Here is a 19,344-nt window from a genome sequence, read left to right on the forward strand (position 1 = left end):
ACAGTGATGGGATCTATTTGAGGATTCTGTTGCAAATTTGGCAATTTTGTTGTAGCATGATTCCATTTTGTGAAGTTCAGTCAGGTGAAGGTTAGTTAAGATAGGGGAAGCATAGAGAAGGATAGAGAGGAGGTGGCTTCTTGCAATAGTTGCTTTGGTCTGATTAGTCATGAACTTTTTATTTCTATAGAGCAGACCCAGTTTTCGGCTGACCTTTTTGATGGTTTGTGCTATATGGATATCATACTTTAGGTGGTTATCAATGTCAACTCCTAGTAGTTTGGTGTGGTTGGTTGGTGTGATTTGAATATTGTTTTTGGAGTTTATAGTGAGGTTATAGTCTGAGTTGGGTGATCTGCCAGGGGTGAATAGTATTAGTTTGGTTTTCTTTGGGTTGAGAAGAAGTTGTGTTTTAGTAAACCAGGTTTCTGCTAGGGTAAAGTTGTATTGGGTGATGGTGTGTAGTTCCTTAATGCTGGGGGCAGCACAGGTTATGGTGGTGTCATCAGCATATTGAACTACTGTAGCAGTGGGTAGTGAAGAAGAAATGTCGTTAGTGAAGAGGAAGAACAGCAGTGGGCCAAGGATTGATCCCTGAGGGACTCCTATGGAAACTGGTAAGAGAGGGGACAGCTTTTCTTGCCAGAGAACTGTTTGTTGGCATTCTGATAAATAGCTGTTGAACCAGAGTATGGTGGAGGGGCAAATATTGAGACTAGATAGAGTATTAATGAGCAGATTGTGCTTAACCATGTCAAAGGCTTTTGATAAGTCGAGGAAGATGGAAGATATGAAAAGACCTTGGTTTCCAAAGTGATTGACTGTATTGGTATAGGATAGAAGGGCAGTGGTTGTGCTGTGGGAGGGTCTGAAGCCATGTTGGGAGTTGGATAGTAGTTTATTTTGTTGAAGATATTGCATTAGTTGCAAGTGGACAACTCTTTCTAGAAATTTTGATAAGGGTGATAGTATGGCAATTGGACGATAGTTGGTTAGCTCTAAGGAGTTGCCACCTTTATGCAGAGGGACAATATGGGGGATTTTCCAGTGGGTGGGAACTTTGTGTTCTGAGATTGATCTATTAATAAGAATTGACACTGGGTAGGATATGGTGTCTGCCGCTATCTGAAGGAAATCTGCAGGGAGTTTATCGGCCGCTAGTGTAGTTGGTTTTAGCTTCCTAAGGAGGTTTGCAACCATTTTAGTGGACACTGGTTGTAGGGAAAAGGTAGAGAAGTTATTTTTTGTATGACTGTTATATGCGGTAGAAGATTGTATAGGGATATCATTATTTTTCTGGGTATTGGCTAGATTTTGAACTGTTTCTGTGAAGAATTTATTAAATTGAGTAGGAATATCATCTTGGTTGTTTGGCAGTACAGGGGTGGGAGTGGATGCTTTTCCAGGGTGAAGTAGTCTATTAATGGAGGTCCAGAATTTATGTGGGTTATGGCTATATTTATCCTGTAGGTTTTTGTAATAGTTGGACTTGTCTAGTTTAGTTAGTCTCTTGGCTGTATTACGTAGTTCTGTATACTTTGACCTTAGGATAGTGTTTGTATCTTTGTGGGAAGCTAGCCAGAGTTTGTCCCTTTCTTTCATTATCTTTTTTGTCTCTTTGGTGAGCCATGGGGCTTGGTGGTTTTTTGTCCTAATGGATCTAGTAGGGGCATGATAGTCTAGGATATGTAGGGAGGTAGAGTTAAAGTACTGTACAGCTTCGTTGAGAGGTAGTTGTTTAAGAGGGAGCCAGTTGCAGAAATTTAATGCTTTATTAAAGTCATTGGCTCTGAAGCTTTTTCTATTACGTATTATTTTTAGTAGAGGTAGGTTGGGTAGGTGTTGGGTCTTGGTCCTAATTAGGTAGGTGGGTTGATGATCACTTAGACTGTCAGGTAAACAGCCAGATTGATGTACAAAAGTGGGGTGAGATACCGGAATCCAATCCAAAATGGATTGACGTTTGGTTGTTTTGTCTGTCCTAGTGGGGGTTGTGATTATTTGGGAGAACCCGTAAAGGTTGATATGCTCTGAGGGATAATCTTTGGAGCAGGTGGCCCAATCTATGTTAAAGTCACCTAGTAGTATTGTTTCGTAAGGGAGGGAGAGTGACAACCAACTTAACATGTTTTCCATAATGGGAATGTTGTTACCTGGGGGTATATATGCCCCTGCAATGATTATTTGTTTGTTTGGGTTTAATTTAAATTTGGCTAGGATAAGTTCTACGTTGTTGATTTCTTCATTATTATAGTCAAGTAGTTCTAGTGAGAGGTGGCTTTGGAATAGAATTGCTACACCTCCACCCTTTTTCCCTGTCCTGTCTTTACGCCAGATATCATAACCTGGGGCTATGATCTCATTATTGTGGTGATCAGGTTTAAGCCATGTTTCTGTTAGTACCACTATGTCAGGTTTGTATAGTGCTAACAAGGCATGCAGGTCATGTATTTTGTTTAGTATGCTTCTTGCATTATTGATATTTAGGAGGAGAGATGTTTTGGGCTTGTAGAAATGGGGGTTGGTAGCTTTATTTTGGCTTTTTCTGTTGAGGTAGGGCCAGGATTTGGGTGAATGTCTCCACAGCAGGAGAGTTTTAGGAGTAAGTTTAAGTATAGTTTGGTGAGTTTATTAAGAATTTTAGATAACTTGTGTGAGGTATGGGTGTTAGTTTTTATTGCTAATTTGTTATAATAGAGAGATGGGGTTAGAAATGATGTAGAGTTGGGGGTTGTAATAGGAGAGTTTAGAAGTTGTGTGTGGTAAGTTATGGGTTTGGTTTGCCATGGGGGTGGAAAAGTGATATTTAGATGGGTGTGATAGGAAGAGAGTATAGAGAGTAAAAGTAGGATGGAGATAGTTGCTTGATAAAATAAAAGTTTATGGAGAAGGGGGTGTTGTATGCTATACATGTTTGAATTAGTGTGAGGATAAAGTTGATTTGGAAGTAAAATTGGTGAGTAAGTTAGGGTGTAGATGATGTGGGTGTGGTGGTAGTGATAAATGTTGTGCTTGATTGCTAGGAGGTTTGGTGGTTGAAATATGTGTTATAGTTGAATGGAGTGATGTAATAGGATAATTGGGGGTGAGAATTGATGGGGGGTGTGGTCTAGAAGTATAAGTTTGAGAGTCCTAGGGGTGGTTGAGAAAGGGGGTAGGGTAGGGGAGCAAAGTGAGCGGAGCGAACGGAGCGGGTTAGCACTGCTGTGGAAGAGGCACGGTGAGAGAAGAAAAAGAAAAACAATCAGAGAAAGGCTTTTCAGCAGGGCTGAGCTCTTTAGTGTCTAGAAATAGTGGATATGATTTAACATTTTATGCACAGAGCTCTGAAGGAATCTACTAGCAGGAACAGAACAAGATATAAGACTAGAGAGGGGGAAGTATAGTTACAGGGCTATTTGTTAGGATGGAGAGCTGAGTGGGGGAAGTAGAGTAGATGAGAGTTAGTGTGGCTACAGAATGAGGGGAGTGTACAGATAGACGTGAGTGGTGGGGAGAGGCTATGTGGCAGTAAGAAGACAGAGTAAGGAGAGAGAACAGAAAGTGATCAGGAGTAGGGGTTAGACTAGTAGTAGCTTGAGAGGAAAGATAGGAGCTTGAGAGGGGAGATAGGGGCTAAAAGTGGTCAGGGCTAATCAAGTGATACTTAAGTAGGTGACAAGGAACGAGTCTGGACAGGTAGTGAGTGAGGAGGGGGTAAGAGGTGGGATGTACAGAGATGTGTTGTGGCTGACCAGGTACCTTACAATGTAGATACTCACTAATAGGCTAGGAGGACAGCTTAAAATCTATATACTTAACACATACTTTGCTCTGTTTTAATAGCACAGTTGCTGGAGAGGATTCCGCGTACTTCAGTTATCAAGGGGAGTGGGTATTCCTCTTTTTAGGTGGTGTAGGTTTTATTTTAAACCATATATATGGTTTCAGGGACTTTGCTCTGTTTTAATAGCACAGTTGCTGGAGAGGATTCCGCGGACTTCAGTAATCAAGGGGAGTGGGTATTCCTCTTTTTAGGTGGTGTAGGTTTTATTTTAAACCATATATATGGTTTCAGGGACTTTGCTCTGTTTTAATAGCACAGTTGCTGGAGAGGATTCCGTGGACTTCAGTAATCAAGGGGAGTGGGTATTCTTCTTTTTAGGTGGTGTAGGTTTTATTTTAAACCATATATATGGTTTCAGGGACTTTGCTCTGTTTTAATAGCACAGTTGCTGGAGAGGATTCCACGGACTTCAGTAATCAAGGGGAGAGGGTATTCCTCTTTTTAGGTGGTGTAGGTTTTATTTTAAACCGTATATATGGTTTCAGGGACTTTGCTCTGTTTTAATAGCACAGTTGCTGGAGAGGATTCCGCGGACTTCAGTAATCAAGGGGAGTGGGTATTCCTCTTTTTAAGTGGTGTAGGTTTTATTTTAAACCGTATATATGGTTTCAGGGACGTGCTTAGCTTGTGCACACTACCGCGCTAGGGGAGTGGAGGCAGAGAAATGTGTGATGTAATCAGTATTTAAATACAAATCACTTGTAAAATGTGCCTGCCACCCTCATAACAAAAATGTTAGCTAACACAAACCACATAATTATATATAGACATTTCAGTCTAGCCAAGTACAGTTGTGATACATTACTTGCAGGATACTGAGGTCTTTAAAGCAGTTTTATGACATCATTCATCCTTTCATACTCTCTGCTGTTGTCTTATAGTCATAACACAGCCATTTTTTATTCATCACTGTCACTCACAAATCTCCCTCTAAAGACACATGCATGTTGATATCCATACCACTGCCCAGCTTCACAATTAAATGATGACATTTCTGCCATGTATGTATAGTCACTGCTACCAAAGGAATGATTGACACTAATTACTAATCATTGACAGTGATTAGAACAAAAATTCATCGCCATTATAAAATGCATGTCACATATGTAAAAGCAAAATTTCTAAATTTTAACTTACTAATTCCACTTATTTGTAAGTTTTTCTTATCAAATTATAATGTTTTTGTTTTAATATTTGCCTTCTTGAAGTCTGAGGTATCCTAAAACATTTGCCACCTACTTTGAGTATTAGAAAAATTAATATTACAATGTTCAACTTTTCTGAATAAATTCAGAACCATTTACATATGTTTATGCAAATAAGGCTTTTTTTTCATTTATCTCTATGAATCATAGTAATACACAAACATGCAGAGTGACATATGGGCATACATCAGTCTTGGCCAATCATGAATGTGTGCCCAGACTGACATGAACACACTGTAGACAGTTCAGTAGTCTGTAGCAGTCTTCAGCAGTCCCAAGCTTGTCATGGTAATGTGCAAATGGTCCTAGACTAACCTAAATCAGATATAGTTAAAAAAAACAAAATGGAGTCCTCTGAATAACAGTTTGCACCAACATGAAGTGCAATCCTTCCCATCTAACGACATCAGTCACATCTTAGCCCCTCAAGTTACTCATAAGTTTCTAAAACTTGCACATAACACACACAGTAATATTTATTCCCCTCCCAATAAAGGTATAACTGCTGCTGTGCTACATGAGGCACATATAATTGGCATTCAGGTGTAATACTCAAAAAAATGCACCTTATGCAATGACCAGCAGCAGCAATTCTAAATCATATACCTAACAATTATTCAAAATATATATATTTTTTATGTAACATGTAAGTGACATGTGACTGGTTTTCCTTTAAGAAAAATAATTTATATCACAAAGCTTTTTTGGTTATACCAAACTTGCCAGTAATATCAGTACCTGGTCTAATGCCCCTGCAAGTTAACTGGGTTTAGTTCAGGTGATGTCACATGCCAGAAGGGGTGGTTCTGAACCTGTGAACTATAGCCTGCTCATACTTTCTTCATTCTGGCACTTTATCTCATGGCATCACTGTTAAGGCACTAGTCTGTGCTCCTAGCTGGTCTGAAAAAATTACCTTTATCATGCTCTTTCTTCTCAATGATTCATATCAGGATGAGACTGAGGAGTAGACAAGTGGCAAAATGTGGATAAAAATTGATATTTGGCAGGAGTCGGGTGAGCACCTGTCATCTTGGACAAGTATTGCCTGCTCTATCCAACATTACCTTCATCATTATGATGATTTGCAGAAGGTCAGGCTGATAGAAGGGGTGGTTTTAGTACTGCATTGAATATCATGCAAAGAAACATGCACAGAACTTGAGAGGAATATACCACCTTTCCAAGTATTCACAAACACTTCCCATATGAATTCATCTGAAGTATGCATAACCTCTGCTCATATCCTTCTTCCCAAAAACACAAGCACTCCCCAAATGAGTACTATCATTATATGCAAAAGTACTCCTCATGCACAAGTTTTACTTCAGTAATAATATATAATGCAAAATTGTTTTAAGAAATCACATGCCATGTAACATAATGTGTGGATTTATTGTGTATTTTCTCTGTTGTCCCTCACCACCCCTTTTTTCCTCTGTATTTATTATTTTAATTATACATTGCTTTTCCCTTTATTACTTAGTTACTCTCCAATTATTTTACTTTTTCTGCAAATTCAAATCCTGCTGGAGTGGCCCTAGCATGTACCTCCCAGGTTAGGGAGCACTTGCCCTCTGCCCATCCCAGGATCTCCTCACAGATTTGGGGAGGTAGTATGGCTCCTGCGGGTATGGCAACCTGGGAGGGGCCTCAGAGCTTGGTAGAGGACAGACTGGAACAGGTAGTGGACAGTTGTATTCAGCCACTTGAAGCCTCACTTCAGCATGTTCAAGATAAACTTTCCCTCTTGGTGCTGACCACTGCACCACCATAGGCCCCTGTCCTCTCAACACTGGGGTCCTCCACTGCACCACCATCTGGCAGTGGAAGGTTGTGTGGACTTGGGAACCCTGCACAATCTCTTCCTCACCCTTTCTTCACTTATCCTTTGTCCATCACCCTCTTACCTATCCCCCACCCATATTACCCCATCATATAAAACAATTGAAAAAATAGGGAATCTCTCCCCCAACAAAAACATAGTGCCTCACTTCTCCTACCTCATCCAGCAGAAATGCTCTTAATGTTTTCCTTCTGTGTTCCCCTCTTTGTTTGTCTTCCATTTTTCAAGCTTATCTCCCCCTTTCTATTTTTGTATAAAACCATTGGGGTGTCCACATTAGGATCCTACCATTTAAATTATAAACCCTTTTTTTTTTTATTTATTTTTGATTATATACATTCTGCAGTCCACCGCTTGCGTTATACTTTTCTTGTGTGACTGTGCTAAGCCTCACTTGGTGGCGATACTCAAACACATACGATGTAATACAAAGTTCAGGCTTTTTGTATATTAATACACAAATTCCTAATGCTGACTTTTCCATACTTTACACTGTTGCCTTAAACAGGCGTGCTTTTAAACATAGCTTTGCTGTTTTATATGCAGAAATTCATTGGTTTAGTCATTGACAATACACTTTACCCATTTTAGGACCTGTGATGAGTTACAGTCTAATGCAGCATGCATTGTTTGCAAGCAGGAGAACTAATCTTGCTTAGGATGCCAGCTTGTCACATGATGCAGACATATGCTCACTCACACACAACATGCATACTTTCTGACAGTTTTGAGGATTTTCAGTTTACCTACAGTGTGGCGCTAGGATGTTTGAAAAAAAATACAAGAACAACCAGTGAAAATCCATGTAATGCAGGCAGGTCATGCAGACTTTGAACAAAGAACACACAATCCAAACTGGAAAACTAAACACTATAGGAGAGAGCAGTACTAACCCCCCCCCACCATAAATACAAATTGTTATGTTTATTTTACCTTCTATTTCTGATATGCTTTGCTGCTTTGTGAGTAACTTTCAAACTTGTTCTTTGTGGATTTGTTGTTGTGATTACAATAACTTTTTGGGGGGCAAGGGTTCTTGCTTTAAATTAAGGTACCTTATTGGAAAGTCCCATGACCAATCAAATTTATATTTAATTTTAAGTCTACATATATTAAAAAGAAGCAATATGGTTAATGTTATTGCAGCTCAGTCATGCAACATTGAAGTCAAACATTTTAATTGCATTTACTATATGCCAGCTCCCAGCAGATGAAGTTAGATAGTAATATAGCTTTTCAATTGTCATACCAGCTTAATGAGGCAATACCAGCCTGTGACATCTGCTTGCCAACTCCACTCTTTTAAATATTTTATGAGTTATCAATCGTTTTAATAATTGAAAAGAACAGGGATGCGACATAAAGTAAGGGGAAACCTAAACTTTACTGGTTTGGATAGATGTTTTATACATGTAGCTTTCAAAGAAGGGGGAGCAAGTGCAATACTATAATATCTGCTAGGGATGGATATTATGTAGTGATTAATTAATTACATTTATCTACATATTTACTTTGATTGTTTGCTTGTTTGTTTGTTATCTGGATAGTAGAATTAGTCTGGCAGCTCTTTTCAGACATGATCTGGGCTCACAAGACTTAAAAGTCTTCAAAAACAAATACATATGCAAAACCAAGAGTTAATTCATAGGTAAATGCAATATATAGAAATATTTAGTATGGCACAACTGAATAATTATTCTAATTTAACTTGACCATGCGCACCACAGTACTGAAAATGATTAAGAATGTGCTTGTGTAAAAGACAACAATCCAGCATTACTTAAGAATCCACAAACTGTAGATCATGTCAAGTAATCTGAGTTTCCAGCTTTCAGCTGCAGAGGTCCAGCAGCCAGGACAGAAAAACGGATGATAATGCAGGAATATAATGCAAGGTGATACAAGTCCACAGATCTGAAGGAATAAGGTTAATGAAACAATAACAACTTAGATGCAAGGATTCTACATATTGGAAAGCATGCAACATACAGAACACTTGTTAATAAAACTGTTATATTTAAATTAATTAACTGAATAATATAACTGATTAACTCTGAATTTCTTTCAATCCATCATCATCAATATCAATGACCTTCCCCTCTTTTCTAAGAGGTCAGGGTACCAGATCAATTGTTGCTACCTGTCACAATTCACTACCACTCTCCTATCTTCCAACAATCAGGCCTGACTCTCACAGATCTTCTCTCACAAAATCCATCTGTCTCTTCGCTGGATGTCGCTGTTTCATTTTGCATTTTACTGTTTCTTAATCTTTCCCAAGAAACACTTTCTTTCCCTAAAGTTCTTCATATTTCTATTTGGGGTGGGAGCTCAATTATTTTTGATGCATTTGATAACTGTGTAAGCCCACCAGACACAAATGTTCCTGTTCAGGGGTGACCTGGGAACACTGTTTCATTAAGTGACTTGGTTATAAAAACAAAGCAGTCAAATGGAGGTGGAAGGAATGATAATATGTACTTATGACTATTGGAAGCAAATAATTAACAGCTCAGACTAATAATCATTTGCATTGGCTGTCAGAGAATTCCAGGTACTGCAAATCACTTCACAAAATGCTTCTCACTAGATATTGTCCCAAGAGTCAGCCTTATGACAGTTACGGCTCACAATAAGCATGGGGGTATAAGTTTAAGGTGCAGGAGTTTGAAGGTGAAGGAGGGCTATAGGTAGCCAGCTGACTGTCCTCATAGCTATGCAGTGGAGTTCATGGGTCTGCCAGAGTAATAAATATACAGAGCTTGTTTAGCAAGCCACATTCTGACTAGAACTGCATGCTACAATATTGAGCATATACTCAAGCTTGGAAATAAGCAGAATGCTACTAATAGCCATCGGATCTTCAAGAATGAGGAGATCAGTGGCCCTTTAACTGGACCTATGATGTTTCACGGCATTTTCGAAACAGTGTTCAATATGGAACTTGAAGGAGAGCTGAGCTTCTAGCCACACAATTAGGTATTTGAATTGTTCTTTCTGAGCTAAATGAGAATTAGGAGGGTCATGAATGCTAAATAGCTCACCTTCTTGTAACCTCAAGTCAAACTCAAATGCCATTATTTTTTCCTGACTGGCCAAGTTTGATCCCAATGACAGAGTCCAAGGCATTCAGTATAGAGACCAGAAAGGAGTAATTGATCTGCCTTGCCAATCTTCAAAAAACAGCTATCTTTGCATGTCACATTGAACCAGACTGTATGAGATATCATTATTCATTTTTGAATATTTTCATATCGCCCCACTTAAGGTATGAGATAGATCAGTTTTGATGCTGCTGATTGGAATGCACTCAGGTCATTTTTTGTATACTACTGGGATTATATAATTGCAATGAAGATTAAGTTGCTTCAGGACACCACATTTAGTCCTGTTTCATTCCTATAGGCCAATCATATTAACAAGTTACTATGCTACACCTGTATGTTGCTGTAAAATTGGTACAGTGCAATAGTTATATGGTTACATGAATTAATTTGCAACTTCTGCCTTATGTCTGAACATCAAATATAATCTGTATCATTATGCTGGAAACATGTTTCAGCTGTTTCAATAAGTAAAAGATCCGGGTGCAAGACTTAACTTTTTTTCTGGAACTAGTGACCCATGATTCTTGGTTAAGCGCTGATGTGGAACCATAACAAAAAACATTGCATTTTTAAACAACTGGTACCTTAAAATCAGAACATTTTATGAATGTTGGTGGGTTTGTTGACCTTTGTATTGCACAAAACTGTATCTACCATTGTACATTAAAAACACTACTACATGGAATGTATGAAGTACCAGCTTTTCCAAGAACAGAATAAAGAATAATATAGCTTAAGCCTCATATGATGGCAGTCATCTGCTGCAGTACAGTGCTTGCTACACAGAGTAATGAAGAATGTATGCTGCAGGGCTCCACAGAAAGAATCAGATGCATAGACCTTAATCAAATGTTTCATAAAGCATTATGATTATACAATTCATTTAATCTGCCAGGACATAGTAGCACACTTAACATGTATTTAAAATAATAATTTTGTCGAGGCAGCTAGTAACTGTGACTACATGCTAAAAAGTGCTTGAGAATGTTTGTGAAGAAACACAGACATTTTGTCTGATATGGATGGTATTTTCTTTTTTTATCTTTTGACACCCTGAGAGGTGTACCATTACAGCAAGAGCCAGCTGATGGGTCTGCATTCCATAAATTTATGACACGCAGCTGGTTTCTACAGAGTATTTCTGCCCAATTCAAGATTTGATCTAGGATTGAATCAGACTAACCCCCGGATTTACTAATCTACCATGCAGGACTAGTCTAGTTCTGCACGGAAGCACCCGTTTAGTAGCAGGACAGCAGCGCACAATGCATTGTAATGAAGGCACACTGCCCGAGCTCCCAGGCTTACACAGAGCAGGTATGAGTGCAGGGGGCATGTCTGAGAGCAGAGCTCTCAGAATAAACACGCCCATGCAATGTTGAACATCAGAAACTGGAAATAAATAACGGGACCACTCATAGGTGTCCACATATCCCCACCAACAGTCCAACATATGTACAAAAGCAACAGGACATAAAAATCAAAAGAAGAAACCCCTGTATTGTTTTCTAAAACTCCTAGTACAGCTAACCGTAGGTGCACGGGTGTGCCCATTGTTTAGCTACGGTTAAAACAGCCTAAAAGGCTGAAGAGGATAACAAGGACGATATATGCAAATGAAGCATCTCAGCAATAGTGCAGTGGGCAGAGCGTTTGCCTAACGAGCAGGCATTCCTAGTTCGAGTCCCAGTGCAGCACAGTCTATTTTACATGGCAAAGCATGGTACAAGCAATATTTGTACTGCAAAACCCACTAAATAACAGACATTTTTATGAACTGGAGTACTGCAGGAAATGCACATGTGAAGACTCAGTATCATAATGAATAAGGCAGCAGTAAGCAGGTGTAAACACAGATAAGCAGTAGTAAGCATATGTAAGTACTAGTAAGCATGTGCAAGTGCGTTTGCGCGGGGGTAAGCACTGCCTACAAAGATTAAGCAAAGGAGAAGCTAACTGGGTGTAGGAAATTGTGACCGGAATCTAGCAGTGCTTACCTCCATGCAAACCCGCACAAACCCGCTTACAACTGCTTTAAAGTGCCTTAATCACTATGTATCCAATGGCTGGTGTTCTGCCCAGCAACAAAATAAACAGCCTCTGCAATGCTCGAACGCAGGACCATGCACACCATACACAAAACGATTTACCACTAAGCCTTGCCAGATATGCATAAATCATATGTTGTCAGTAACATAAACCCAGCCCAGTCATGCAACAGTACAGATAATGTATACCTACATCTAGATGTATGTGTGTGTGTAAATATATTACTATCTAAATGGATACAACATATCTATATATGTAGTTACATATATATATATATATATATATATATATATATATATATATATATATATATCCAGAAATATATACATATATATATATATATACAAATATATGAAGATATATACATGCAAATGCCGACATCTACACATATATATGTCAACACCTATACGTCCACATATACACAGCAAGTTACATATATGTACGCAGATATATATCTCGTAGGTATATACGGACATAGGTATAAATATGTAAGCAAATATATATATCCATATAGGTATATATGGCCAGACATCTTTAGATAGCAATGGTAGATTAACAGAAACATATATGCCCACATGCACCATTAATGAGCTTGAGAGGCCCCAAACACTATATGTCTCATGTGAATTGGCATACCCCCGCCCAGCCAAACACGTCTGCCTTGCAATACCCTACCAAGCTCATTTTATTGTAAGTGTTTCATTTAAATAGGGATTTAAATTAGTCTCCTTTTATGTTTCACATGTTGATTTCACATTCCACTCTCCCCCACCCACTACACAGGCTGACCAGTACATGCCCATCCAACCCAGGCCATCCTCGACCCATACATTCATTACCCACAGTTCTGCTCATCCATCCCCCCGCTGTACACACGCAGCCACCATTCCTTCCCTGGTTACTGGCCCATAGCTGCCACACCACCACCCATTGCCCACTCCCCCCCTCGGGACCCATCCTGTATGTTGTCCCAACCCAAGTATCCAAGGTCTGCCACACACACTGTAGTCCATGCACATAGCCATGAGTACCTTTGCAGTTCTGTATTTCGACGAAAGTTGAATACCCAATTTTTGGGTTGTCCCGCATGGGACGAATGTTTCCCTGGTACTAACAATAGATTGCATCTGTGACTTTGTTTACACTAACAGTTTTATTTGTAGGTTCATAGGTTCACAGGTTGGTATTAGGCTATCAGCCTTAGGGCCTATACAAGCCTAGCTATAACAATTCCCTGGATATTTCTTCCAACGATATTTACTTCTCTGGACCCCTGTCTAGCAGGGCAACTGACATGATCCCCAAGGTGAATTTCCTATCTCCCATCCAATCATCAAGGTTCCTTTTGAAGAGGGCCAAGGAAGTGCTCTGCTTGACATGTATGGGCAGTCTCTTCCAGAGTATGGGGAGTCTCTGGGTCAGGAATCTATCCCTCAAACATGTTTTATTCATTGTGATGACAAGGTTTAGATCCCTGGAGCGTGTGGCTCTGAGGGATTGGGATTTCTTTAAGTGGAGCATATCCAGCAGCTCAGCATTTGACATGGCCTTGTATGATAAGCAGAGATCGCCTCTGAGTAGATGATATGCCATAGAGTATAGATGGAGTTTTTTTAGACGGTCAGCATATGGCATCTGATTTAGGTCTGTGATTCTATTAGTGAGGTATTTCTGTGGCCTTTCCAGCTGTTGCAGATGTCTTGTGAGGTACATACCAAACGGGGCATTATACTCTATAATGTGTCTAATGAGGCATGAGTACAGTGGGACAATGACCTCCTTTCTTCTGGATGAAAAGCCCTTAGTGATGAGGTGTGCCACATAGAAGGATTTCCTGACTGTTGTGGCGATGTGGTTATCGAAAGTGAGACCACTGTCCACCTGTGTTCCTAAGTCTCTCATCACACTTTCAATGTTTAGTGTACTGCCACCTGTGTGGTAATTCACGGGTAGATTTTTTTTTTCAAAGTGAATAACTACATTTCTTAGCATTAAGCTTGAGCCCATGGCTCTGGCACCAGGCATTTGTTTCTGTAAAGCCCTTTTGTAGAATATCCACATCATTTGGGGATTCAATAATGGTTCCCAGTTAGCAGTCATCTGCGAACTTTGTTAGCCAGAGTCCCTTAGTGTTGGCCTGTACTTCAGAAAAGTAGATGCCAAACAAGAGTGGTCCCAGGACTGAACCCTGAGGTACTCCACTTGTCACTTGTCTGGAGCTGGATTTGGAGTTGGCTACTTTTACAGTCTGGGTTCTGTCAGTAAGCCAGTTGGCAACCCATCGAGTGACGTAGGGATTTATGCCCAGCTTAGTAAGTTTATCTATGATTCCAGAGTGGGGGATGGTGTTGAAGGCCTTGGCGAGGTCCAGATAGGCTGTGTGGACCACCTTACCCTCATCCACAGCTCTGGAGCCTGATTCAAAGAAGTCAATCAGATTCAGGAGAAAAGATCAGCCCTTCACAAACCCAAACTGGGTGGGGTCCAGTGTTTGAAGGTTGCCAATGTCTTTGTTTATAAGTTCCATGATAATGCGTTCCATGCCCTTGCAGATCAGGCTTGTCAGACTGATGGGACGGTAGTTCCCGGGATCCAAGGTGGATCCCCCTTGTGGAGTGGGATAACTGTAGCTGTGCGCCACTCAGTGGGCATGAAGCCTGAGGTGAGGCTATGATTAAACATGACACTTAGGTGAGGTGCCAGTTCATTTTGTAGTTCATGTAGTACACAGCCTGGGATGTCATCTGGTCCCATGGATGCTGTATTCTTAGCTTTGCGGTTTCTACCTGTGTGGCTGTGATTACCAGAATTTGGCAATCTTTTGGTATTGAAATGGACTCTTTAAGGGGTGAGAGGGGGGTGAAGTTGGCACAAAATCAATCTGCCAGGATATTGGCAATATCCTTGGGATCAGTATATTTAATGCCATTCTGTTGTAGCTCAGAGCAGATCTGAGCATTGCCATTTAGATTCTTGACATAGTTATAGAATGCCTTGTGGTTGTCTTTGGTATCTTTGGCAATTTTATTTTCGTAACTAGCTTTGGAGGATTTTATGAGGAATCTCAGCTTCTTACTGTGGCTGGTGAGAGAATTTTTTGCATCCTGGGATTTTCCTCTTTTCTGCAACAGTTTCTTCCTTCTGTTGTATAGTTTGTTTACAGCAGGGGACCACCAAATTGGCTTCCTTTTTTTTTGGAGAAGAGCATCTTGGTTCTATTTGGGATGGAACAGTTCATGCACGAGTGGATGTGCTCGTACAGTGCCTTAGTGTAGGATTCTGCAGTCGAACTTTCAGATCCCATCGCATGGGTGTCATGAAGTTTGTCACTTCTGACTTCAGTAGCATGAAGTTGGCTTTGGAGAAGTTTTTTATGGAGGTTTCCTTACTGGGGGATGGGGGCGGGATGTGGATGTTAACGGTGATTAGCTTATGGTCAGACCTGACCAATGAGGGGGTGACCACTGGTGTGGGGCATCTATCTCCCATGTTGGTAATGACCAGGTCTAGGATACTGGAGCCCCTTGTAGGACAATGGATGAGTTGATCCAGGGTGTTGGAATTTATGAATTCCAAGAACCATTGAGAAAAGGAGTTGGTGCCCGAGTAGATTTCCCAGTTAATGGCAGAATAGTTGAAATCACCCAGTATTAGGGTGTTCGGTTGTATCTTAATATTTTCCAATATGTTTAGAAAAGTGTAGTGAGAATCTTGGGGCATGGTGGGGGATCTGTAGCAAGCTACAATTTGGATTGTAGTCTTACCTAGTGTTAGTTGCACCTGGAGAATTTCAGATGCATTGTGTTGGGCAACTAGCCTTGAGGTGTGAATATCCTTGGTGAATATGGACACTCCACCACCTTTAGTGTTTCGGTCTTGGCTTTGTGGCCGAAAAGTGTGCTAAGAGTTGTAGCCTGGTATTGCAGTGGTGATCTCTGGAGCCTTGAACCAGGTCTCACTTACTGCACAGATATCGTTGTTCTCCATTTTTAGGAGTGCCTCGAGAGAGTGCATTTTGAGGTTTAGACTTCTAGCATTAAGTAGCATTACCTTCAGATTTTGCATGCTTGTATCTGTTACGGTGGTGGTTTTATCCTTTGAACCTTGCCTAAAAAAGGCACTATAGGGGCAGCAAGAGCTTTAGCCAGTAACCTGAATCCCAGGGGTGACAGGTGCAGACCATTTCTAGCAAAGCATCATGGTTTCTCGATCATGTCTTCCCAGGCAGACAGATACTGGATCCCCTTTGAATGACACCAGAAGCTTAGCCAATTGTTGAAATCAATCATTTTGTCCTTATACTGTGGTATCATTCTGGGCAAAGGCAGGATGCTACTCAGGGCTAGGGTCGTACCTGCCTGGGGCACATGATCCAAGAACTCTTCCATGTCTCTTTTCATGTAGTCCAGGGAGGTACATCTCAAGTCATTCACTCCAGCATGGACAATGACAGAGTCGTATTTGTACGTGTTCTGGAGTGACTTGAGTGCATGCGTTATGTGGTGGATCCTGGCACCCGACAGGCAGATGACTGTAATTTTCTCCTTGTTCAGCCTGGTGAGTGGGACATCAGTGTGCCTGACTATAGAGTCACCTATGACTATAGTGTTGGGTACATTGTCTTGCCTTAGGGGCTGTTGTTGGGTGGCACACTGGTGTTGTGAGCTATGTGTCACTTTGGTTGTGACTGGTGTTTGTTTGCGTTTCAGCTTCAGAGGTCCTTGTTGCTTGGGCAGGTTAATGTTAAGGGCCTCCACATATGTGGGTTTAGTGTTGCTTTGTGTGGGTGTTGATGGTGTGGGTTTTGAAGGGCTATGAGTTGCTTGAGGTGTAGTGCAGGTGTTAATCTTCTCCTCTTGACTGTCTAGCACAATCTTGGCCAGAGAGAACTTTGCTTCCAGTTTGGCTATGTAAGTGCATCTCTCGCAGGTTGTAGTGTTGGGTGGTAGGAGGAGAGGTTTGTCTGTGTACATGAGGCAGTTGCCGCATTGCCCCAGTATGCCCAGATTAACCAGGTGGACAGGAGAAATCACCGGAAGCTGACCCTTGGACATGCCTGTTTAGGTGCTTTTTTTGTAAAGTATAAGAGCTGTTTTCCCTTACCTTTGCAAGGTACTTTGCAATTATAGGCTGTTGTGCCTACGATTAATTTCTCCTTATTGACAAGGAGAGTTGAGTGCTTGTGTCAGTTTCAGGCTTTCTAGTGGTTTCCAGATGGTTCTAGTGCAAGTGCTAGTCACAGGGGTTCAGATTTTAGTGCTACTACTGAGAAACCAGCTAGTTCTAAGGGAAAATTTGAATAGCAGACTTTTTGGCACCTGGAATAGTTTAACTGTAGCCATGCAGTGCTGCATGATGCGAAAAATGTGCAAACACACACATTTTAAGCCAGAAAGTTGAAAGGGATAGAAAACAGCCCAAAAAGGCTAATAAAATTACAATTTCAGAGCTGGAAACCACTCTAGCATTAGATAGGCAGTACAATGCTCACCACTCCCACTGGTAAGCAGTAGGACTTCCCACTACCACAGCAAGGTCTGGATAGCTCTAAACACAGAAAATACAGTCCTGAGACAAGCAAAGCCTGGGATATGGACAGGCTAGGAAAGGTGGGAAACAAGCAAACAAGATAGTATTTTCTTTTGTTAGAACAGGCTAAACAATGAAATAATTCAGTAAATAAACACAGAAAAGGCCAACACACTTGAGTGTGTAGTCCTAAACAGTAAATGCAATTAAAACTCTACAAAATTAGCAATTTAAAACTTTTTGAATGAAGCAAGGCAAGTGCACAACTGAAAAATTATTGATTTAAGAGGCAGTAATACAGCAGAATAAGTAGCTAGTCTACATATACAGAGAATTCTATATATACAGAAAAGCAGCTAAAACACAAAACAATTCAGATGCAGTACAACCTAGAGCACTTGAGTTGTAGCAATATTAAGGCAATTACAGTTATAATAAATGCTCTAAATATACTCTATATTTCCAAAATGTTTGAGAAGCACAGTCAGAACACAAGGAGATTCAGGCAATTTTTTTTTTTTTTTAAAGAGAAAAAGGAGAAACAGAAGGCCTTCTCAGATATTCTCTCTGTATTAGGTAGAATGAGCTTGTAGGTATCGCAAAGCATACATGGCACACAAGGTTGGCCGGTATGCACATGAAACATAGTATACAGCAATACCAGTCTACATTATGGGACATGTAGCTAAATATGTAGATGTATGTGTGTGTGTATATATACCCATAACTAAATAGATATATACCTCTCCCTCTCTGTAGTACATATGTATACATATATATACACACATATATATATATATATATATATATATATATATATATATATATATATATATATACATACTCACATATAGATATATACATATGCAGACAACCATACATCCACATGTCGTTAGATATATATATATATATATATATATATATATATATATATATATATATATATATATATATATACACAGCAATATATATATATATATATATATATATATATATATATATATATATATACATACATATATATATATATATATGTAGATATATATAATATATATATATATATATATATATATATATATATATATATATATATATATCAATGTGTGTGTGTGTGTGTGTATACACAGATATATATCTATGATATGATACAGCACATAAGACTGACATATGATCACAGGCCATGCCAATGGGGGTGAGGGGTCCAATCAACAAACATGTAACACGTACCATTACCCCCCTAGGCAGACAGGGGAAACATACAAACATAAAAACAAAGTAAACAATCCACTGCTCCCCAAACCACAGGCAGGATACAACCAGTGGGGGGAACACTGTAGACCCACTAAGTCTAATCTTGAAACAGAGACAGGAACGTCTCTTGCAGGACACCCCATAAATTTCTTGTGATTGGAGGCCCGTTCGTGCAATGACTTTTCAAGGTAGGGTGTGTATGTACTCGGACTACAAGGTTGGGAAAGCCTGATGACCCATGGGTCGAGACAACGTACGAGATGGGTCCCGAGAAGTGCAGAGTGGGCAGTGTGTAGTGGTGTGGTTAGACCCGACCTGCACCCAGAGTAAGGATGAGTGCTTTAGAGGAGGTGGGGGGGACTATGGGTATGAAATTATGAGCTGAGGCATGCAGGTGTTGGCAGGAGCGGTTCTATATGGACCGCCTCGGGGATGTAAGCAATAGTGTGCATTGGGCAGAGCTGCCGCCTAACAAGCAGACATTCCCGGTATGTGTCCCACTGCAGCACAGACTATTTTACATGGCAAAGT

This window comes from Protopterus annectens, chromosome 1.part1 (assembly GCF_019279795.1).
Source record: "Protopterus annectens isolate FY-2018-M chromosome 1.part1, PAN1.0, whole genome shotgun sequence".
In the NCBI taxonomy this organism is placed as follows: domain Eukaryota; kingdom Metazoa; phylum Chordata; order Ceratodontiformes; family Protopteridae; genus Protopterus; species Protopterus annectens.